The sequence below is a fragment of the Sapajus apella genome, unplaced genomic scaffold (assembly GCF_009761245.1).
Source record: "Sapajus apella isolate SASKATOON/1434 unplaced genomic scaffold, GSC_monkey_1.0 scaffold22, whole genome shotgun sequence".
In the NCBI taxonomy this organism is placed as follows: Eukaryota; Metazoa; Chordata; class Mammalia; order Primates; family Cebidae; genus Sapajus; species Sapajus apella.
This window is the reverse complement of record NW_022436962.1, coordinates 19,973,421-19,997,679: the sequence shown is the minus strand read 5'-3', so window position 1 is coordinate 19,997,679 and position 24,259 is coordinate 19,973,421. Positions and strand designations below refer to the sequence as shown.

The window sequence follows — 24,259 nt, the reverse complement described above, 5'->3', positions numbered from 1 at the left end:
TCACCTGAGCCTGGGAGGTTGAAGCTGCAGTGAACCTTCTTCATCTGGGTGACGGGAGTGAGATCCTGCCTCAAAAACAAAAAGATGTATGGGGACAAAGACTTGGATACTTCACCAAAGAGAATATATAGAACGCAAATAAACACATGAAAACATGGTTAGTTAACATCATTAGCCATTAGGGAAATGCAGAAACCATCATGAGATACCTTTACATATCTACTAATAAAATTGCCAAAACAAAAATTAACAATACACTGTGCTGATGAGGATGTGGAGTAACTAGAAATCTCATACATTGACGGTGAAAAGGTATAGCCACTCTGGAAAAAAGTTTGGCAGTTTCTTATAAAGTTAGGCATTCATTATTCATTCTAGCAATCCCACTCCTACATATTTACTCTAGAGAAATGAAGCCATGTACACACAAAGACCTGTACATGAAAGTTTATAGTAACTTTAGTCACAACTGCAAAAGACAGGAAGCAACATAAATGTCCTTCTACAAGTGAATGGATTAAAAAACTGTAATACATCCATACAATACAATACTACTCAGTAATAAAAAAAGTATCAATAATGCAAAAACTTGGATGAATGTCAGAGGCATTATGATGAGTGAAAGAAGCCCCTCTCACAAAATCATATATACCATAGGATTCAATTTTTACGACATTCTTGAAAAAAAGTGAAGCCATAATGACAAGGACCAGATTAGTGACTCTTTGACAATTCAGATGGGTAGAGAGAGGGTGTGGTTACAAAGTGAGATTACATATGGGAGCTTTTGGGGCTAATGGAACTGTTCTATAGTAAAAAGATAAACCCCTCATGTGAAAATGAATTGTGAATACAGGAATATTTCCAGACAGACAGTACAGAAATATTTACTTTTTATTTTAAAGTAATTACAGACCCAAAATAAATTGCAAAAAAAGGTATAAAGTAGTCCCATGTGTCCATCACTCAGCTTTCCCCTTGGTAACAGCTGACATAACTACAGTAGATTATTAAAACCAGGATATTGACATTGGCACAGCTGGTAGCCTACAGAAGGAAAGCTAAAGACACGCATGTGAAGACTGGCAGAGTGCAGTCACATACAAAAATTAAAGGAAACTTTAAAGGAATTAAAGGGAAACTTTGGTGTATTGTATCCTGATTTTATTGGTGGTTACACAAATCTATGTATGTGTTCAAATTCACAGAACGGTGTCAAAAAGGGGTCATTTTTACTGTATGATAATACATTTTAAAATAAAAGTAAAAAAGCCATACTACCGAAATTTCATGCTAAAAGGAATATGTGGATATTTAATATTTAATGTATTTTATAAGAAAATCTCTTCTAATGGAAGGATAGCCTTCTAACTCCTATTGAAGATGTAAAATTGAGCAATTGCTTTAGACTTATGAATATAAGGTGATTGCTTACTATACTTATTTTTGTTTTTGGAAAATCTAAGAAAATTTTGGGTTTACCATACATATATGCATATGTTTAATCTCTTAGATGTATAGAAGTTTTTTAGTCATTGGGAATGTTTTGTTTGTTAATTCAGATAAAAGAAGAATTATTTAAAAATAAATCTAGAATAAATAAAGTTACAAATCTGTTCAAATGCTTGAAGGTACTCAATAAGTCAGTAAGAAGGAATAAACTTTTTTTGAAATGTTCCTTTGAAGTGATTGATCAAATCTGCGGATTTAAAAATCACATATGTGTAGCTGATCTTAAAAGGACACGAAAAAACTGACATTTGGCCAACTGCAGTGTCTCACACCTGTAATTCCTGCACTTTGGGAGGTCAAGGAAGGCAACTGCTTGAGGCCAGGAGTTTGAGACCAGCCTGACCAACATTGTGAAACTTGTCTCTACTAAAAATACAAAAATTAGCCGGGTGTGGTGGCGCACACTTGTAATCCCAGCTACTTGGGAGGCTGAGGCAGAAGAATAGCTTGAACTCAGGAGGCAGAGGTTGCAGTGAGCCGAGGTAGAGCCATCCCACTCCAGCCTGGGCGACAGAGTGAGACTCCGTCTCAAAGCAAAAAACAAAATACCCTGGCATTTTATATTTGCAATTTTAATATGTTGACTATTACTTTTAATACACAAAATGAACTTTCTGGTGAAAAATAGGCTTGATTGATTAGGGAAAGTCAATGTCATAGAATTAGCCCCAAAAAACAAATATACATATAAGACTAAAAGGGACCACTTAGGAAAAATCGATAATCTAGTTTAAAAAATGAGAAATTGAAAAATATTCTTCAGATTCTCTCTTTTAAATTAAGAAGCTTGACTAGAAAGTTCTATTACATAAGTAAGATAAAATGTAAAAATAATATTGGTTTCTAAATTAAAGCAAGGTAAAAGAATATCCAAGGTGAGGCAGGGCGTGGTGGCTCATGCCTGTAATCCCAGCATTTGGGAGGCCAAGGCAAGCAGATCACAAGGTCAGGAGATCGAGACCATCCTGGCTAACACAGTGAAAACCCATCTCTATTAAAAATACAAAAAATTAGCTGGGCGTAGTGGCAGGTACCTATAATCCAGCTACTTGGGAGGCTGAGGCAGGAGAATCACTTGAACCTGGGAGGCGGAGTTTGCAGTGAGCTGAGATTGCGCCACTGCCCTCCAGCCTGGGCAACAGAGTGAGACTCTGTCTGAAAAAAAAAGAAAATAGGATATCCAAGGTGGAAGAGAAGAGAGTCAAAGCATTACCAGAAAAACGGAGAGCTGAGAGACATGAGGCGCACAGCCCGAGACTTTCTCATAGGAAATACAGTCAGAGTGATACATGGAGGAAAAAAGTTCATTAAGTATTTCATAGCCTGTGATTTCTGAGGATATTGCTACCATCTAAAGTAATTATCTCCCCCACACCCCACCAGCTATGATAAAGCAAAGTAAACAATTTTTGTGGTTTTTGCTCCTTAAGCCAGATAAAAATAAATTCCAAACTTGGATATTTTAATAATATATGGTACAGTAAGAAGAACACCTGACTAGAAATTAGAAAATACAGGTTCAAGTCTTAGCTTCTCCTAAGAAAGTACACACATCTTCTCTGATCCACGATTTTCTCATATTTAAATGGGAATAATAATCGCTGCTTTGCCTGTGTCACAGAATTTTTATGAAGATCAAAGAGATAATACACGTGAATTTTGAAATTTGTAAATTACTATATACATAAAGTATTATTATCATATTTAACAGATGCAAATGAAGGGTTCCAAAGAAGTATTAATTCTATTTGAATACATTTCATCGTGAGAAAGACAACTTTATGTGAACATGCAAAATATTTGTCCTTTTGATTACCTCCTTCTTAGACATCAAAAAACAATCTTTTTCTCATGCTTGTGGTTAAATCTGTTTCTCCTCCCATCCCCTCATGCTCCATCATCCAGCTCCCAAAAGCCCCTCTACAAAAGTAGTTAAAACTTCAAAATAGAAGGTAACTCCTGTAATAAAGAAAATGATCTCCCCTCCCCAGTACCTCACCCTAACAGTAATTCTGAGTTACAGGATTATATCAAGAGTGCAGCAACACTTCTACTCACATGTAAGTATGATCTCTAGTGAAACTAGCTTTTAGTATGAATAGATCCAATTTGTAGATTTTTTTATTTAGAAATAATTGCAGCCAAAAGAATTTGCAAAACAGTTCAGAGAGAGCCCACATATCCATCACCCAGCTTCCCTTCAATGGTAACATCTTACACAACTATGGTAGCTTATCAAACCCAAGAAACTGACACTGGTGCAATTAACCATACCACAGAAGGAAAGCTAAAGACATCAGTTTGAAGAGTGACCAGGAATCAAAGGAAATTTCAGAAAAACAAAGATATAAAACCCAAAGAGTTGGTTTCCAGAGTGCCTTGATCAAGTTGAAGGCATGGGAATATGGTTTATTACAAGAGAGAAGACAGAGTTCACAGGCTACATGTGTAAAGAAGGTGGCCAAGGTGGGGTCCAGAGAAGTGTTCGCATCAGTTTCCCAGTGACTAAGAATGATAAGAGAACCATCCTTAGGTTTCCCTCTTTAACGAAGAGGAAAGAGGGAAGAAGAACGGTTAAAATGTTTGCAGTATTTGAGAGCGTGTAAACTGGAAGTGAATCATACTGAGATTTTTCTACCCAGAATTTGTCTTACTTTCGTACAGTTTTGTACTCTCACCCTGTCTAGTCAGCTAGCTGCAGTTATCTCTGGAATGCTGGGCGACTTGCACCAGGAGTAGACACCATGCTTGGGGAGGATGGCATTGCAGAGAAGGGAGATACATCAGGAAGGGGAAGGGAAAATTTCTAATTCTTCCAAGAGCCCAGCCTTGGAAGGAGAAAATCTTAAATGTTGGCAGGTAGTGAAGTAAAATCTATTTTCCCAAACAGAACATTTTCTGTTTGCTAACTGCCAGAGGCCTTATTTCTATATAACCTCAATGAAGATTCTAAAAGCAGCCTAAATCAAATTCTGTTCAACAAATTAGTCACAACCAAAATTTATTAAAAGCAAAACCTCTCGTATTCCAGTAGGATAAAATAATTTGAATTTAATCTTTATTTAGTTATTCTCTTTAGACTAAATCATTTATTTAATAAATAATTTCAAAATTCTCCTCCTCTCCCACAAGAGTCATACAGAGAGTTGGAAAAGAGTCTAATTTATGTCTTTGATGCACTCCCTGTGATCTTTACATTTTGACCTTGTTTATATTTTCAGAAGCCATGTGTGGAATTGTGGAGTTAGTCAATATTATAATCCAATCATCAATAAAATACAAACTTCTTGTTTATTAATACATGATTAAAAATGTATATGATAAAAAGATATCGACTGTAGTCAAGTGTGTGGATGACAAAAGCAATTACAGTGCAGATTCCTAATCACTATGTGAGCTGTACACCCCAGTGAAAGTCAATAGTCTGTTTAAAAGTCACGATGCATCCTTTTCTTTCCATCTCTCTCTTTTTTTTTTTTTAAATTTAGAGTCCAGCAATGGGACTTGTTAGCTTTTGTTTTATACCTGGGTTTACTTTTGTAGCTTTAACTCACCGAAGAAACATTTACTGCACAACCAGCTTGACTCTGCTCCACACCAGCTCTGATGATACAGAAAAAAATCCTGCCCACCAAGGGGCGGTGCTGACTGGATGCTACATAGATCTGTAAATGAAAACAAAATGTATGAGACCAGGGGTATCAATGTTTTACTCTTTTCATTTAAATACACATCATCAGTAAGCATGAGCTCTGAGCTGTTTTAACAAGGGTGGTGATAGCTTGTGATCTGCCTGCTTTCTCCCCAAATAAACACAGTTTCAAGAGACTGTGAAGACTGGAAGTTCACTCTGTGACCAGGGAGAAGAACTGACTGTACAAGAGCTGCAACTTCACCTTTGGCCCCATTAAACAACTGAGTTGCCCAGACAATTAAATTTTTGTAGGAAATATGGTTATTCTTTTACGAATATAGATAGCTGTATGCATGCATGTATGATTTACATTCCAGTGAGTTGGAAATGCCTAACCAGAGAGCCTCCAGGTGGCTATAAGCAAAGGGGATGGTTGCTGTTTATTTCTGATGTAAGGAGGAATCTGGGTTTCCATGGGACAGAAGGAGGGAGAGGAAAGGTGTTTTATTGTTTTTGTTTCAATCTCAATATGGTAAGCATTCTTTCCAGCAGATTATAAACTGTGCCTTCCCAATGCCTAATCTCTGCCCCCACAAAACATAGAACACGTGTAGGAGAGACAGAGATGGAGAGACAGAACTGCAATACTACACACACCAAAACCATTTCCAAGTAATTAAGAGCTGATAGCAGTCACCTCACAGAACCCACTGAAGGAAAGCAGTCCTCTTAAATGCTGGCTTTGAACAGATCTTGGAAAGTAGCTACAGCTTAGTGATATGGCTAGCAATATGATAGAGAACAGAGGTGCAGTGTAAACTTTGGAGAACTAACACTAAGATTTGAAAGCCAGGGCATTCTTTGCAATTATTTTGAAAGCTGTTAGACAAGGAAATGATTTCAATCCATCCTGACAAGACAATTGGATGCACAGGAAATAAAAGGATGAAGGATGATAAAAAATATAAAGGCATTTACTGAAGCCATCCATGCATGGGAGTTTCAAATTTGTTTAATAAATTCATAAATAAATACTATAGAAGTTAATATCCCCACTGTATGCCATTTGTAATTGCTTTTATTATCTTTTCACTAATATTATATCATCCTCATCCATGGTACAAATTCAGACATTCTCAAATAATTCTTTTGTAGCCATTAGGAAGTGGCCACTTCACTTTCAATAAAAGCACACAGGAAGATCGAGGCATTACCCGAAAGGTCAGTTTGCTGTCTGCCATGAGACTTTTCATGGTAGTATTTTACAGTCCTGGAGAATTTACCAGCTCCAGAATATGGTGCTTCAGAAACTTGATTTTGACACTATGTCAAGACTGTCCATTTCCAAGGGCTAGACTCATATTACCACAGCTCATGGAAGACTGATGTATAAAACTGGGAGAGTGCTTAAGAGTATAGGTGAGGGTAAAACAAACTAGTGTTTGAATCCTGGCTCTGCCATATACGTGGTTCTATCACCTACCCAAGTTATTTTTCCTCCTCACCTGCAAAATGAGTATTAAAACTTCCTTTAAAGAGTTTTGTAAAAAGAATTATTTGGAAAATGTAATGTTATACAATGTAAATTATGTTTCCCAGTAGTATTGTATTGCATTGTCATTCCACTTAAGATAATACTAAAAATCCTCCAATCCATGCTTGTTGTCTGTCTTAGAAATATTTCTTGGAGCTGATTTTGTTGCACTAATTCATGCTGTTTACAAGGACATTTTCACATTCAGTATTGTATTCACACTCCCTCATTGTTAATGAATAGAAATAAAAATATTTATGGAAAGATTTTACAAAGCAGCAAGACCTAATACCTAGGAGGTGAGATATGCTAATAATAATTCATTAACATCATGGCAAATCATTGGCTTTTAAAAATAACGAATTAATAAAATGTATACAATAGTTTTAGGTTCTCAGCAAAAAAATGAGCAGAAAGTTCCCATATGTTCCCTGTTCTGACACACCCATAACATTTCCTACGGTCAACTGTGGTACATTTGTTACAACTGATGAACCTAAATTGACATATCATTACCAATGTCCGTAGTTTACATTAGGGGAAACTTGTGATGTGCATTCTATTTATTATGATAAATTTATAATGACATATATCCACCATTAGAGCATCATACAGAAAAATTTCACTGCCCTGAAAATCCGCCATGCTTTGCCTATTCATTTCCCCCTCTCCCTTAACCCCTGGCAACCATTTATCTTTTTAATATTTCCATAGTTTTGCCTTTTTCAAAATGTCACGTACTTAGAATTAGAGTATGGAACCTTTTCAAATTAGCTTCTTTAACTTAGAAATAAGTATTTAAGTTTCCTCTATGTATTTTCATAATTTAGTAACTCGTTTCTTTTTAACACTAAATAACATTCCATAGTCTGGATATATTACAGTTTATCCATTCACCTATTGAAAGATCTTTTGGTTTCTTCCAATTTTTGATAATTATGAATAAAGCTGCTATAAACATCTATGCGTAGGTTTTTGTGTGGACATAAATTTTCAATTCATTTGGGGAATAACAAGGAGTGTGACAGCTGGATCATATGTTAAGAGAAAGCATGTGTACTTTTGTAAGAAGCTGCCAGCTTGTTTTCAAAAGCAGCTGTACCACTTTGCATTCCCATGAGCAATGAATGAGAGTGCCTGTTGCTCTACATCCTCAGCAGCATTCGGTGTCAGCAGTGTCTTGGATTTTGGCCATTCTAATAAGGATGCAGTGGTATCTCAATTTTGTTTTAACTTGTAGTTCCCTAATGACATATGGTATGGAACATTGCTTCATATGCTTACATGTCACTTGTGTATCTTCTTTGATGAGGTATCTGTTCCAGTCTTTGCTCATTTTTGAATTGGGTTGCTCATTTTCTTACCCCTGAGTTTTAATAATTCTCTGTATATTTTGAATAATTGTCTTTCATCATATGTGGGTTTTGAAAATATTTTCTCCCATTCTGTGGCTTTTATTCTCATTCATTTGACATTGTTTTCACAGAGCAGAAGGTTTTAATTTTAATGAAGTCCAGTTTATCAATTGTTTCTTTCATGGATCCTGCCTTTGGGGCTCTAGCTAAAGTCTTCACCATATGAAATGTTATCTAGGTTTTCTCTGGTGTTATCTTCTAGGAGTTTCACAGCTTTGTGTTTCTCATTTAGGTCTATGATCTATTTTGTGCTAATTTTTGTGAAAGGTGTGAAATCTGTGTCTAGGTTCATTTTTTTTTTTTACACGTGAATATCTACATGTTCTAGCATCATTTGTTGAAAACGACTATCTTCGCTTCATTATATTGCCTTGCTCCTTTGTCAAAGATCACTTGACTCCATTTGTGTAAGCCTGTTTCTGGGCTTTCTATTCTGTTCCATTGATTTATTTGTCTGTTCTTTCACTGATGCCACACTGTCTTGATTACTGTAGCTTTATAATAATAAGCCTTGAATTTGAGTAGTGTCAGCCCTGTGACTTCTTATTCTTCTTCAGTATTGAATTGCCTATTCTGGGTCTTTTGCCTTTCTATATAAACTTCAGAATCAGTTTGTCAATATCAACAAAATAACTTACTGGGATTTTATTGAGAAAATTTACTGAGATTGCATTAAATCTCTAGATCAAGTAGGGAAAAACTGGCATCCTGACAATATTGGGTCTTCGTATCCATGTCTCTTCATTTATATAGTTCTTTGATACCTTTCTCTAGTCTTATAGTTTTTCTCATTTAGATCGTGTATATGTCTTGTTAGATTTAGATGTAAACATTTCAGTTTTTCTAATATAAATGGTAATACTTTTTAAATTTCAAATTCCATTTGCTCATTGCTACTATATAGGAATGTGCTTGGCTTTTGTATATTGGATCTAGCAACCTTGGTATAATCGCTTACTAGGTCCAGGAGTTTTGTAGTTGTTGTTGACTGTCTCAGATTTTCTACATAGGCAATCATGTTGTCTGAGAACGAAGACAGGTTTTTTTTCCCTCCCCAATCAGTTTATCTCTTATTTCCTTTTCTTGTCTTATTGGATCAGCCAGGACTTCCAGGATAATGTTGAAAGGCAGGGGTGGACGGGACATCCTCCCCTTGTTCTAAACTTATTGAGAAAACTTCCTTTTTTCATCATTAATTATAATTTTAGTTGTAGATTGTTTTGTAAATGTTCTTTATCAAGTTGAGAAATTTCCCCTCTAGTCCCAGTTTGCTAAGAATTTTAGCATACATGGATGTTGGATTTTATTGAATGCTTTTTCTGCATCTATTTATATAATGATGTGATTTTTCTTCTTTAGTCTGTTGATATAATAAGTTATGTTAATTTTTTAAAATATTGAACCAGTCTTGTATACTTGGGATAAATCCCCCTCAGTTGTGGTGTATAATTATTTTTACATATTTTTGAATTATGTTTGCTAATATTTTGTTTAGAATTTTTGCATATATGTTCTTGAGAGATATGTGGTCTATAGTTGTCTTTTCTTGTTATGTCTTTAACCTCTTTTGCTATTAGAATAATGCTAGCCTAATAAAATGAATTAGAAAATACTCTTTTGTTACCATCTTTTGGAAGAGGTTGCAGAAAATTGGTATAATTTTTTCTTTTGATGTTTGGCAGGATCCACCAAAAAATACATTTGGGCCTGGTACATTCTGTTGAGAATATTAATTATTGATTAAATGTCTTTAAAAGATATAGACCTATTTAAGTTGTCTATTTCTTCTTATGTGAATTTTGACAGCTTGCGTCCTTCAAGGAATTGGTCCATTGCACCTAAGTTATCAAATTTATAGAGATAGAATTGTTCATAATATTTTACCATTATCCATTTAATGTTCATAAGATATGTAGTGATGTTCCCTCTTTCATTACTGATACTAGTAACTTGTGTCTTCTGTATTTTTTCATAGATAGCTTAACTAAATTCTTATCAATTGTATTGATTTTTTAAAAATAGCTATTGGTTTTGTTGATTTTCTCTATGGTTTCCTGTTTTTATTTCATTGGTTTATGCTCTAACTTCAATTATTTCTTTTTTTCTGTTTACATTGGATTTTATTTACACTTCATAGTCTGCTTTCCAAAGTTAGAAGCTTAGATTGACTTTAGATCTTTTTCCAAGTATATGCATTCAATTTTCCTAGTGTATGCTATAAATTTTTCTCTAAGCATGCTATAAATTTCCCTCTAAGCACTTTCCCTGCATCTCACTAACATTAATATTTCAGTATTTTCATTTAAATATTTCATATTTTCATTTTGTTTAAAATATTTTTTAAGTTCTTTTGAGATTTCCTTTTTTTTTTTCAGCCCATGTTTAAAAGTGTGTTTTTAATCTCTAAGTATTTTGGGACTTTCCAGCTGTTATTGATTAGTAGTTTAATTCCAACTTTGGTCTGAGAGCAGACATTGTGTAATTTCTATTTTTTAAATTTTATTAAGGAGTGTTTTATGGCTTAGAATGTGTTCTATCTTGATGAACGTTCCATTTGAGCTTGAGAAGAATGTGTAAACTACTGTTCTTGGACAATGTCATGTATAGGCGTCAATCATGTTCAGTTGATTGGTGATGCTATTGAGTTCAACTATGTCCTTAACTGATTTTCTGCTTGCTGGATCTGTCCATTTCTGCTAGAGAGCTTGTAAGTCTCCAACTCTAATAATACAATGATGTATTTATTCTTGGAGTTTTATCAGTTTGTGTTTTACATATTTGATGCTTTGTTGCTAGGTACATAAACATTAAATATTGCTATGTCTTCTTGATGTATTACATCATTATATCATGCCCCTCTTTATCTCTGATAAATTTTCTTAATCTGAAGTCAGTTCTGTCTGAAATTAATATAGCTACTTTCATCTTCTTTTGATTAGTATTGACAGGATATATCTTTATCTCTTTACTTTTGACCTATATGTGTCTTTATATTTAAAGTAAATTTCTTATAGACAACATACAGTCAGGTCTTCTGTTTTGATACATTCTGACAATGTCTGTCATTAAATTGATGCATTTGGATTATTGATGCTCAAAGTGATTATTGATATACTTGGACTAATATCAACTATATTTGGTACTGTTTTCTATTTGTTACCCTTGTTCTTTGTTCCTATTTTGCCTTCCACTCTATTTTGCCTTTTGAGGTTTAAAATTAGCATTTTATATTATTATAATTTCTCTCCTTTCTTAGCACATCAGCTAAACTATTTGATTTTAACCTTTTTTTAGTGGTTGACCTAGAATTTGCAATATATATTTATAAATAATCCAAGCCTACTGCTAAATAATGTTATACTACTTCACAGGTAATATTAGTACTTTATAATAAAATATTTCTAATTCCTCCCTCTCATTCCTAGTATTATTGCTGTCATTTATTTCCTAAATACATACACCTACATATATATGCATAAATGGTAAAATACATTGTTGCTATTAGTTTCCACAAACTGTTATTTCTTTAATTAATTTAAAAAATAAGAAAATAAAAGCTTTTGTTTTACCTTAACTGACTTTTTCTTTGATGGTCTGCCTTTCTTTATGTAGATACGAACTTTTTACCTATATCATATTTTTTTCTGAAGAACTTTTAAAAAGATTTCTTGCAAGTCATGTCTACTGGTAACAAAGTCTCTCAAATTTTTTTTGAGAAAGTATCCATTTTTCCTTCATTTTTGAAGAATAATTTCACAGGGTACAGAATTCCATGTCTTAGAGTTTTTTTCTCTCCATACTTTAAAATTTTACTCCATTCTTTTCTTGACTGCATTATTTCTGAGGAGAAATTGGATGTAACTCAGATCTTTGGTCCTCTCTAGATAACATTTTTTTTCTTCTTTGCCATCTTTAAAGATTTTTTCCTTATCTTTGATTTTCTGAAGTTTGAATATGATATGCCTACGCATAGTTTGGGGGATTTTTGGTGTTTATCCTGTTTGGAGTTTTCCAAACTTGCTGAATCTGTGACTTAGTGTCTGATATTAGTTAGGAAAAATTCTGTCGTTATTGCTTCAAATGTTGCTTCTGTTTCTATCTTGGCCTTCAGGTATTCCCATTGTGTGTATTGCACAGCTTTTGTAGTTGTCCCACATTTCTTAGAAATGCTGTTTTCTATTTCAGACTTTTACTCTTTGCTTTGCAGTTTTGCAAGTCTCTATTAACATAGTATCAGGCGCACAGTTTTTTTTCTCAGCTGTGTCCAGTTTACTAATGAGCCCATCAAAGGTAGTCTTTATTTCTTTTACAGTGTTTTTGATCTCTAGCATTTCTTTTTCTTTCTTAAAATTTCCATACCTCTGCTCGCATTGTCCATCTGTTCTTGCATATTTTCTACTTTTTCCATTAAAGCCTTTAGCATATTAATCTTATTTTTAAAAATCCTGGGCTGAAAATTCCAACATTCATGCCATATCTGACTCTTTCTAATGCTTGTTTAGTCTCTTCAAACTTTTTTATCTTTTAGTATGCCTTGTAATTTTTTTGTTAAAAGGGGAAGATGATGAATATAAATAAATGGTCATAGAATTAAGTACTGACTTAACAAAGCTTCTGTCTGCTTTTTGATTTGTATCTGCGGAACCAAGGATGACCGGTTGTAATGGTCTATGTTTTATCTTTGTTAGATATATTTCAAAGAGGCTATGATATTATGACCCATGACAAAGTCTTTGAGGGAGAAGTAGAATTATTCTGCAAGCATAACCAAGAGATGGGTGAATAAGCAACTATGTAATTCCTTTGGATCTCCCATATCCTAAGTTACTCATACCATTAGTACTTCCAGAAATATTTAATACCAATATCTAATCTCAAAGTAAGCAAATGAACAAATCTTCTCTTTACCTTAAAAAGATAAACTGGATATACTTTGATGCAGTAGCATCCTATCTGTAAAAGTTTTAAATTATATACCAATATCAAGGTAGGTATAGTAATTTTCTTCACCATGTCTAAACTCTCCTAGTAGCCTCAATTAGGTATTCTTTGCTCCCTCCCTTTGCCTGCTCTCTGATAAATTTCGCCCAAAAGATTTCATTTGAATTACAAACATATACATCCTCTCTTCTGTATTTGATGCTGCAAGTAACATATGTTCTTTTTAAAATAAGGTTTTTCTTTGATATGTGCAGATTTATCTACATTCTTGGCTGGCCCTCCAATAACCTCTGGGACACAATTGTCCAGGGCTGATTGGATTAAGGGATGCAATATGTGACTCTCAAATACAGACACAATTAACTGCAAGATCAATTCTGGACTATGTTCTCATCTAAACAGCTAAGCTAGTTAGCCCCAACAACTGGATGTTCTAATTATCACTGAAATAGTTGAGTAAAATACTGAAGTTGGTAATATTTTCCATTATGTAATATCAAATAACTGTTTTTACTTTTATCCAGATTATATTGAATTACTGTTTTAAAGTTAAAGAGGTTTCTTTTTTTTTTTTTTTCTTTTTTTGCCAAAAACCTTTTGTGTAATGGAGGGCAACAGAAAGTTGTTCCATGTGACACATAAAACACCTAGGATTTAATTGAATGGCAGAGATCTTAGCTACTTTTTGGTTAGGCCAAATCAATGCAAAGGTAGTATTTGCAAACATATGGAAACAAGATATTCAAATAGATTATTATTCAGACCACGCATATTTATGTGTCATTGCACATGCACATTTGTACAATAGTGGGCATTAGTTCCAAGTATGTTAGAAAAAAACGGATGGCACTATTTTACTAATTATTGTCATTTCATTTTTTTTCTAAATACATTTTCTTGTGCCAAAAACACTATAAAAATGGATGAAAACCCATAATATCTTTAGTAGCATACCTTGTTAGTCACCGTAATTCCTGATTAAGGATTATCTTTTTGTTTGCTGTGTGTGTGAGTGTGCGTGTAAGGTTTTTGATTCACTTTGTTATATACCCACATTTTGAATTCGACTTGATAGAAACATCTGAGCATGATTCAGATTATTTGCAAACAATTCCATGAAACATTGACTTGGACTAAAAATGAGAGGTGATTTCAAAAAATGGACTTAAGTTATTTCTCTTGATTTTTAGTCCAAATACTTCCCAACTACTTCAATGTTAAAATGTAGTTTTCTTTTTAAAAAAACACCGTGAGTGACTGAACTGAATCAGACAAAGTAAGAACTCAATTTCCTTCTGATTCCAATTTGACATTGTAGTTCCTATGGCTTACAGACCACTGGAATTCGCAGAGAATCAGACACATGACATATGGTATTGGTAGGATACAATGCAGACAATTGCTGTGACTGTTAGACAATGGCCCGTGTACCATCCTATAATGTCTGGAAAAGCAAACATCTTCCAGAACTGCGGTTTTGCCCTCTGACACCATCACTACATGCCAACATGCCAAGGTCCTAGCTATCTTCCCTCAAATGTATTACCTCCATCAAGTATCCAAAAGTAAAGACTGATGACATAAAGCATTATCTAGTGAAAAGTTCCTCTGGAATATCTCTAAGCAAATCAAAAGGACATTGATGACAGCCCCTTTTTCTTGACCACAGAGTTGAATCATCAAGGTCCCTTTCTCTAGATAGTTATTTTATTATATTTTACACACTGTTGATTTGTTATTTTAATTTCAAAAGGTAACCAGAGAGGCTAGTTACTTCAAATATTCCAAAATCTTCAAAAGAAACAGGTTGTTACAGGCCACTTAGGTGTTGAGGGCTTGAAGGAAACAGTAAGATTTTTGCATCTTTAAAGTCTATATGGTTTTCCTATAAGCCACTTACCTACTTCCTTTGAGAAAGACAGAAGGAGGAAAAAAGATAAATGCTCACAGGAACTGATGATATAACACCGTGCAGCTGCTAATGCATATGGATGTGTCATGCAAATGTCCCCAGCAGAAACACATTCTTTAGTTTAAACCTGCAACCATATTCAGCAATAAAAGAGTTTCCGAATCAAACTGCTGACTCCTTTTTTTTCTTTTTCCTTGTCAGAACACTCCAGCATACATCTTACCAGGCAGAGTAAATCAAAAGAAGAACCAGCTGGAGTTACCAACACTTGTTTATCCCCTGGATATCAGGTGTGTGCTGCAATTTTGCAGATCAATTTGTGAGCTAAAATAAGTAGCTGTGGTCCACTAAAACTCGAAATAAAGCTGGGTCTGGGTGATACTTGTGCTAACTTTCCAAAGGCCTTATCTTTGCAAAGGGACATTGTAATTTACCAGCTGATTGGTTTTTCCCTGTCCAAAGATGCACGTTGATTACACCTTTATCTGAATATAAAGATGTGGAGGAGCTGAGAGGAATACTGACTAATAGAACTTTGTTTTCTTGTCTTTATCTTTTCTATTCTTTCAGTCTCAAATTTTGCAGATTTTCTGATAAGTGGATAGGAAAAGTAGACTCAAGAGAAGGACAAAAAAAGGAGAATAAGAAAAAAAAGAAAAGAAGTGGAAGGAATTTGGGGAGCAATCTTGTCACATTAAATTTTCCAAAGCATCCACATAGTTAGAGCATATAGCTGTGAATTTATTGTGACATAGACTTCTCCTCACGCTAGCAGTGCATATTTATTGAAAAGTTCTGTATTGGGGAATGAAAAATGTCAAACAAGAAACTTCAACTGTTACCTGGAGGAGACATTAAATGGTGACTTGGGAGTGATTCACTCCAACTTCTTTATGGCTGGGAGAAGGAATACCACTCTGACATTTTTTTATAGGCTTGTATGCAGAAGCTAAGCACTTAGAAGAGCCAGACAGTTGAGATTAGATGCGAAAATAGAAAATGAGTACGTATTTGGGGATTAACCCGCATTTGTGCTCTACAGGGAAGCAAGCTAGGCACTCACTTTGAAGGCACCACTCCAGTGAAACGCCATCAATTCTGAATGAAATTACTTAGGGTGAAATTGCATATCTGCAGGTGGCATCATCTCTTCAGGTGCTCCAGGTTTATTTCTCCCTCCAACCTGGGTTTGACTAGCCTTAGCTAAAGATCGCCCCTGAAGAGCTTAGACCTCTGAGAAAGGGCCTGGAGTCCTAAAAACAGCCACTCATTTCCTTTACCCTATCTTGAGGACAGCGTGCTCCAAGCAGGGAGCAGGCGAAGGGGTGGGGCTGTGGGAACACCCGTATTCCTTTTTCTGGGACCCGGAGCCCCAGAGTTTGTGGTTTAGCCTGGGTCAGAGTCGGGGATAGGCGAGGGGGTTGGAGGGAGGAAGACCAGAACGGCAAAAGGCAATCAGTGGCTCGTTTTCTCCTTCCACCAGGATCCTAGGGCATTCCCATATTCATTAGCAGAACTCAGTCCACTCAAAGAGCCCAGGCTGGAGTCCTCACTCAGGCCCAAGGCAGGCTGGTTAGAAAATAGCTCTGGCGGGCCTTCCCTTCCATTCCTCCAAGCCCCCTGCCCGGAGTCAAGGCACACCTTAAAGGATGTAAGAAGCCTGCTCCAGGAGCCGGTCATTTACTCTTTTTCTTTGTTGTTTTCCTAGAGGTGAGGCGAGAAAAAATGCTCACAGAAAGAGAGAGTACAGTTGCAATTTGCACCCTCTCCCGCCCCTCGACGCAGGCAATTCCTCGCGTGCATCTGGCGGCGAGGGCTGAGCCGCCTCCGCGCAGCTAATATACATATTTCGAGGGGGAGGCTGGGCGGCTGCTTCTTCGCCGGGTCAATGTGTTAATTAAAAGTTGGTCCGAGTTGGTCAGCACGCAGTCCCAGATGTGCTTAACAGCATGCAATTAACACATAAGGCAAATCTTTTTGAAGATACCAGAATTGAAAACCCCCCAAAGAAACTCCACCCGCCCCCGCCCTTAACGTGAAATAGCTGTGGCAAATAAGGGAAAAGTCATTAAAAGACGTAATTAAATGTGGGCCGCCGTTCTTGAAGGGGGTAGGGCTGGAAAAAAATTCCCTAAATCTATATATTTAAAAAATAAATAGCAAATTGATTTTTTTTTTCTGCAGGACGGGCAGGCTCTGAGATCCGCTTCGCTCCGTTCCCACCCCATGTATATTAAATAGCCGGCGAGCGGCGGCCGAGCAGCGCGGTGACCTAGCGAGCGCCGGGAGTCCCCGGCCTCTGTGCGGGCCCGCGCGCCGCCGCCGCCGCTGGCGATTGCAGAGGGGCCTCTCCGAGCCAGATTGGTTTCTCTATCCAGGGATAATTACCGCAAGCTCGCCTGCCTAGCGTCCTTTATATTTTCAAAAAGTGCAGGGGAAGAGTACGTATAAATTGGAGGAGGAGTGATGGTCATTCTAGATTAAAAAAATATTTATATGAAAGGTAACTATTCTCGGAGACACCTAATTTCATCATGGACCTCACCAGAGGAGCAGGTCCGAATTCTGTTGCATCTGCCAGCTCCCGCCTGCCCGCAGTTTTCTACCTTATTTAGCCCTTTGCCCTCAGTTCTCAGGCCTCCGCGTGTCACTTTGCTGCTATTTGTGTTTTAATTTGGGTTGACTTTGTGTGTGTGTGTGTGTGTGTGTGTGAGAGAGAGAGAGAGAGAGAGAGAGAGAGAGAGAGGGGGGGGGGGGGGAGGGAGAGAGGGAGAGAGAGAGAGACTTCTCAGAATCCAACAAAGACCTTGAGTAAGGGCTGTTGACTGCATTTTCTCTCTGAAATCTGTTAGGCCCCCATCCCCCCATTCTCCTTCTTATACACATTCACAGGGGCAGATGCTCGCCAGCACGCCCACATTCACCCACACTCCCACACATCATTCATTGCAACTTCCCCACTTGCAGAAGCAAGAGGAGGACTTGGTGCCCAGTGAGGCACCTTAAGGCCACACGGACCTCTAAGTCAACTTCTTGGTTATCAACCTAGACTTCATGTTTTGGTTTCAGGGATGCTACACGATCCCATCACCGACACCACCCAAAAGGGGGTCGGGGATAGCAAACCAAACCAATTAATTATGTGTGTCGTATCTAAAGGGCGTGCCTTATTGATGACACCTAATGAAGCAAATAATGGATTTGCAGTATCTCCGCTATTCATCTGGTCCTTCCAGAATACCAAGTATTAAGGAGAGATGGATAGTGATGGATGGAGAGAGAGACAGAGAGGAGAGAGGGAGGGGGAGAAGGAGTCGGCTGCAGATCCTTGGAAACCGACCAGATTTGTTGAGTGTCGGCTTGCAGAAGGCAGTCTGAGCCATGATTTAAACACGGGCGGCATCATTGTTAACTAGTGTCCAATGACTGTCCCCCGCCCCCACTGTGCCTGCCTTCCGCTCCTTTCTTTTCTCCCTTTTGTAGAATACAGAAGGTGAATAATGAAACCATTTTGCTAATAGTTTATGAGCCATGAGATTGGAAATGTATATGGATAGACCGGAGCACCAGACTAAAATCATTTGAAAGAAGCGTGAGGCTTGGCAGAGAGAGAAAGAAACCCTCCGTGTCCTGTCTCCCAACCCGGAGCAGAAAGGGACGAATGAGGTGGCCTCGTGCCTCTCCCTCTCCGCCCCATCCTAGGACAGCTGCTTGGGCAGTCTCCTGCCAGCGCCTCGCCCTCCTCGTCTCCGCAAGGGGCTGGAGCGAGAGGGAGATGAATTGGGGCGATGGCGAGATAGCGCGAGCGGGAGATAATCGTTATCACCAGGGTTTTTCTTCCAGTGATGGGATCTGAAAAGATCTATCACGCGGGGTAGCTTTCCCGGAGGCACAAAACAATAGACGTGAACCTCGCGCTGCACACAGCCACAGGGACGCTTGTCCGTGCGTCTGTCATTTCTGCCCCCACAGGGCCCGTTTCCCTAGTTACGAACACCCAGAACCTTGAGAAATGCCGGGAGAACCTACCCACCCACCCACCCGACCTCCACATTCGGCCCGCTAGGAGGGCTTCCCATCCGCTTTCTTTGCCAAGTTGCTGCAGTTTCAAAGCCTGGACTCTGGAGGAGGGATGCGAGGGCACCTAAGGGGACTGGAGATGGAATAGGGTGGAAGGTGAGGCGCTGGCCTAGATCCACGTAGGGGCCGCAAAGCCTGGGGAAATCCCAGGAGCTGACCCAAGCCAATAGCCCGCGAGAGACCGCCCCGCTTTAGGCCGGGCGTCCCAGAGAGCAGAGGCGCGTGGGGGAGGGCGAGGGCGGGCTCCTCTAGAGGCGGCGGGCTCCAGGCCGGGCTCCGTAACCTGGTCGGCAATTGGAGCGGGAAGGCCGGACAGGTAGGTGGCGTGGGGCTCACAAGCCCGGCCGCGGTGTCCCGGGACGCCTGTACTACTTCCAAGCCCGTCTTCGAGTACCCTTAAGCGCGCTGGGGACCGGGGCGGAGGGACGGCAGGGCGGCCTCCCAGGCCCTTGAGCCAGGCTGTGAAGCGCGGGCCGTCACTTCTAGCGCCCCGGACGCGGTCTTTGCCGGGACTGGAAAGGCAGAGATTCGCGTAAACGCCGCGTGGAGCCGTGGGCGGCGGGCACACCCCGCAGCCGCAGCCCCCTTAGCACTTGTGCATTTTCCCACTCTTTCCAAACTGGATTCTGGTGCAAACTTTTGCGTTTAAGAGGAGGTAACTGGTGGGCAGCGGTGTTAGGAAAGGCGCGACTGGGTCCGCAACGCCACCACATAAACTGCACTGCATGGCTTGGTTTTCGCCCTTTGGGGTACGAGTAGAGGTTAGGCGTTTGACCTTCTGTGTAGGGTGCAGGTTGCTGCATCGGGCAGAGGTGGGGTACTGGAAAGAAAAAGCACTACCGCCCTCGACTCCCTCCCTTCCCCCTCCAGCTAGGGGTCGCCGCTAGGCCCGGGGCGGGCTTGGCCCCCACGACGCAGGCCTGAGCGTCCACGGAGGAGCAGAGCAACCTCCTGCACCTGCGGGCTCTCCTCTCTCGGTACCTGGCTTCAGCTGCAACATCCTCAATTTCCTCAATCCCCACACCCATCCTTGTTGACTGTCCTATTGACCCCGGTTTCTGTGCGACATTTAGCGGAGCATCCTCCTGAATTGGGGAGTTTGGTGTGGGGAGCGAGTGTCTGCTATCTTCGGAGGGGGGGGCTTTATTTTTAAGGAAGCATCTAGAATGAAAATGCAAATCTTACTGAGACAATCACGACCCACAATCTGGCCTGGCCAAAAGGAAAGGGGAAAGGAGGGCAGTAAATTGTGTTCAGGAATCCCAGTCAAGTAGATTCCGGTGGGTCCGCAGGTGTGAGCAGCAGGTGAAGCAAAAGGGCGTCTAGGGACGGGTGAGGGCGTGCGGCGTGATTAGTAAGAAAGAACCCAAGGCAAAACCCCATGGCCCCACCCCGAAGCTCGCGCTCACCCTAGAACTGGCACCCCCAAGCAAGCGATGATGGGACCCGGGTGCCCGCGTTTGCCCTCCCAGTAGGCTAGAGCGTAGGATTGACGCAAGGTTGCTGAGTGGGTTATTGTCGCTTCTGGGAAAGGAAGCCTGCGCTGCAGGAACTCCTCTGTGTCTTCTGCACTCACCTTTTGCACTTCCATCCAAAAATTCTGAATTCTGGATTATCTACATTCCTGTCCCAGTACCTCAAGAAAACGCCAGCTTCTGAAAGTGCTTCCCGCTTTCCCTCCCAGTCACTCCAGTACTCCCAGAGGGAAAACCGGCTCCAGATCCCCCTCTGCCCCCTGGCTTCCGCAGCCACCTCCCTGGGAGCTCCGCTCTTGGCCCTTCCCAGCCAGTGCCAGTTGCTGGGTGGGGGAGAAGGGTAGCAAAGGTAGGTGGGTGGGGAGGGTCAGATAAATGGTGCGATTCTCCCCCCCTCCCGCGAGAGTAACAATAATACTGTAAATTCTAATAAAATTAAATTGCATCTCTCTCTCCAAATCTGCCCTCTCACAGCTACTGCAAGTGGGGTGGGGGTGGGAGTCAGGTCGTCCCCGGAAAGGGGGGGATCCTGAGCAAAATGCACGCCTGCTCCTCTCATTTGTTAGCTGCTTGGGTCAAAAAGTTTGCTATTTATAGGCTACACGCTGCAGCGCGAATCCTCGCGCCGGCTTCCGAGTGCAAAGTGAGAGCGATCCCGGAGGCGCCCAGCTGCCCGACTCCGTCGGGTCCCGTGATTTGTTTTGTTTTATTTCTGCTCTCACGCGGCAAGCAGCCAGGGAGAAGACGTTGGGGAGCCCCGAAACGCCCTCTGGTAGTAGCAAGGAAAGCAGTTTTGCAGTCGGTGAATGTGAGTCCACGCCTGACCTCTCTGCGCGAGGGCGAAAAGGCTAGGAGGAGGCACAGCAGCCCCGCCGCCTCAGCCACGCGCGCCCCTTGCTCAGTCCTTCGCCTCTGCCTCTGCCCCTTCAACCTCCAGCTCCACACTTGTCCCTCCTCCCCCTTTGATTTCTCCCTTCTCATTCTCATTTCGCAGCATCTCTTACCCTCCCCTCACCTCTTCTCTCAACTTCCAGCTGAGTTTGCATCTGGGCGCAAAATGAGCGGAGACTGGCCTTTACGTGGGAGGCGGGGTAGGCGTGTGTGTTTCATAAGGAATAAAACTGTGCGGGGGTGAGCGGTGTGGGGGGTGAGAAGGGGGAAAAGCGCGTGCCCAAGCCGGCCCCAGAGCGTCGCCGGGCGCACTGGGGGAGGGGACGAAGTGCGTCCAGATGGAGACCTTTCCTTTCGCAGTGTCTCCGACCTCGGGATGAGGACGCAGTGCCTAGGAAGCCTGGCCATTTGGGACCGTCCCTCTGCGGTGCGGGGACAGATCTCTCTTAATCAAAATCTCAGAACTGCCCTGGGCGGAAAGCCAGGAAAGGAGAGGAAGGACATGGGCTCAGGCTGGGGCTAGTCGGAAATAGAGTCAGGGTCAGGTCCCTGAATTTCAGGTAAACTGGGCGCTGGGACACCATTTTCCAGCGGCTGCGGGGCAGGACTCGCATGCCGTGAGAGCAAAGGTACAAGCGGATCGTGGCGGTTGGTCCATAGGCCTTGACCTTGTCCTCTTTTTCTAAATGCCAGAGCTACAGACTACACGGTTTTAGAAATCAAACGTCAAGGGGACTGGGGTACAGCAGGCTGGCGAGGTTCCTTGACCCTCAGCCCGGAGCGAGAGGAGCCAGCGTCGCTGCGCCAAACGCGCGGGGGACGATCTGTGCGCGGAGTCGCGGCCAGGCGCTCTTTCTCGCAGGTGCGCGGTGACAGGCTGTAAACTCGCTTATGGTGGGTCAAAGTGCCCTTTCCCACCTGAGCTGAGGCACACTTTTGAGGGGTACGGGGTGTAGAGAAGCTTGTAACTAAAAATAAACCCAGGCTTGGACCCGTGGAGCTGAAAACGAGAGGCCAGAGGGGGGGGGGGTAGGGAGGAATTAAGAACAGGTAATGGGATACCGCTGTTCTGTATCGCAGGGCCCTGTACCTTCACTGCATGCATCTGGATCAACTTTTTAGGCACTACCAATTTCTCCTTCCTCAGTAGATGTCACGGTTAGAGTCCTCTTTTAGCTACATCCCCCAAGAAGTGCCCAGGCGGCCTTTGTGGATAGACTGGCAGGGAAAGAAGATTCAGCACCGGTCTGTGTCGGTGCCCTTTGGAGCAGACCTACTCCCCAGAGCTCCTGTGCCTGAAGTTCCCCGTCACAGAAACCCTGGGGGCTGAGGTGCGGTCTGTTCCCAGCCCGCATCCCCAGTTCCCTCCCAAGCTCACATTGCAGCCGCAGTCTGGTTCAGACAGGACCCGGGGCGTCTACAGCTGGCCCTGAGCTGCCCGGATTCTCAACCCGGCCCTCCCAAAACCGCTTTCCAAAACTCGACTGCCAAGTTAAAAGCAGAAAAAAGTTTCTGTCACTAACTGAGCCACATTTGGGGATATGGGTAGGTGTGAAACAGTACATCATCCTAGGCAGAAACCGGTGGCACTGAACTCTGCATGCTGGAATTCAGAGGCTGGAGGTGCGATATCTCAGTAGCCCTCAGCCCCGTTCCGCTACAGTAAATGCGCTCAGCTCTTTGGTTGAGAGTTTACCTTAGCGGCAGGTCTTTTCCCTAAGCCCCAGGGGGAAGGGAAGGAAAGAAGGAGAGAACAGATCAAAATAAGAAAGGCAGAAGTACAGAGGAAAAGGGAAAGACTCGATAAAGGAAAAGCACAGTTAAAAAAAAAAAAAAAAAAAAAAAAAACATTGCTAACTTTCCCCCTTGTTCAGTTTGAAAAGCCCACAACTTTCGAGCGAAGGAGTTAGCCAAGAACAACCCCGGCTACTGACCAGCTAGCCAGCATACGTCTGCCCAGGCATTGACCGGCATTTCTTAGACTCCACAACTCCCGACCCTCAGGACCTTCAGACACATTTAAATACTCCATCCCCAATGTTTCTATGATGCGCATCGCTCAAGTATTGGCCAAAGTTGGAGAGGGCCTGAGTGCAGGTTCCCAACACCTCCAGCAACTTTGCTTTAGCATAAACTCTGGGTCCTGAAGGTGGGGTGCTAGGTGCCAGGCTTCTGGTAGCGGTGGGAACGGAGTGTTAGTCTAAATCATTCATTCCGCTTTTAGAAATTTGGGGAAACGTTGGAACTTTTCCCGCCTTTGACGGGAATCTTAGAACTAGGGAGCTTCAGTCGCCTAGGGAAGTGACTTGCTCCGGCTGTGAGACTCACTTGCTCAGCTCTCTATGCGGCAATGCTGGCCATATCTTTCTAGTTCGTGCTCCCGACAGCAGGTTCCTTTCTGGCCTGTCCTTCCCCGCAATAGGCCTCTGTGGCGTGGCCTCTAGAGCCCTGGGTTCACAATCTGGGGTTCTAGACAGGAAGGACCCCAAGTTCTCTTTTTCATTGTGAGTAAAGGTGACATGTCCACCATGTAGACAAAACTAGACAACTTTTGGGGTATGGAAGGGTGGTGGTGACAGAGAATGGGGAGACCCATTTGTTTCCAAATCAGTTAGTGAAGAAAAGAAATTTCATTTCCTCCAAATTAGCTCGTTTTCAAGAAACTCTGGAAAATGTCAGGAAGAGGAATTGTCCTCTTACAATGACTTCAGATCTGTGACCTGTAGCATCCAAAAAGAGGCAAGGAGAGAGTAACCTGGCACCTGTAACCCCCCAAGAAGAGGCAACTGTTCTCCATGCAAGCAGAATTAGAAGAGGGTACCTGTTCCCATTTGCACACGGGCCCTGCTTTTCTTCTATGGCCTT

At 41.2% G+C, this 24,259-nt stretch overlaps 1 protein-coding gene across 1 annotated transcript in view; it reads left to right on the top strand.

Moving 5' to 3' along the window:
• The first annotated feature begins 21,108 nt into the window (after nt 1-21,108).
• The window catches only part of ESRRG (estrogen related receptor gamma), a 640,029-nt gene continuing 636,878 nt past the window's right edge, over nt 21,109-24,259 (top strand). The window contains exon 1 of the mRNA XM_032288597.1: nt 21,109-21,311. The gene's annotated coding sequence lies outside the window, so the exon portion shown is untranslated. The remainder of the gene's footprint in view (nt 21,312-24,259) is intronic.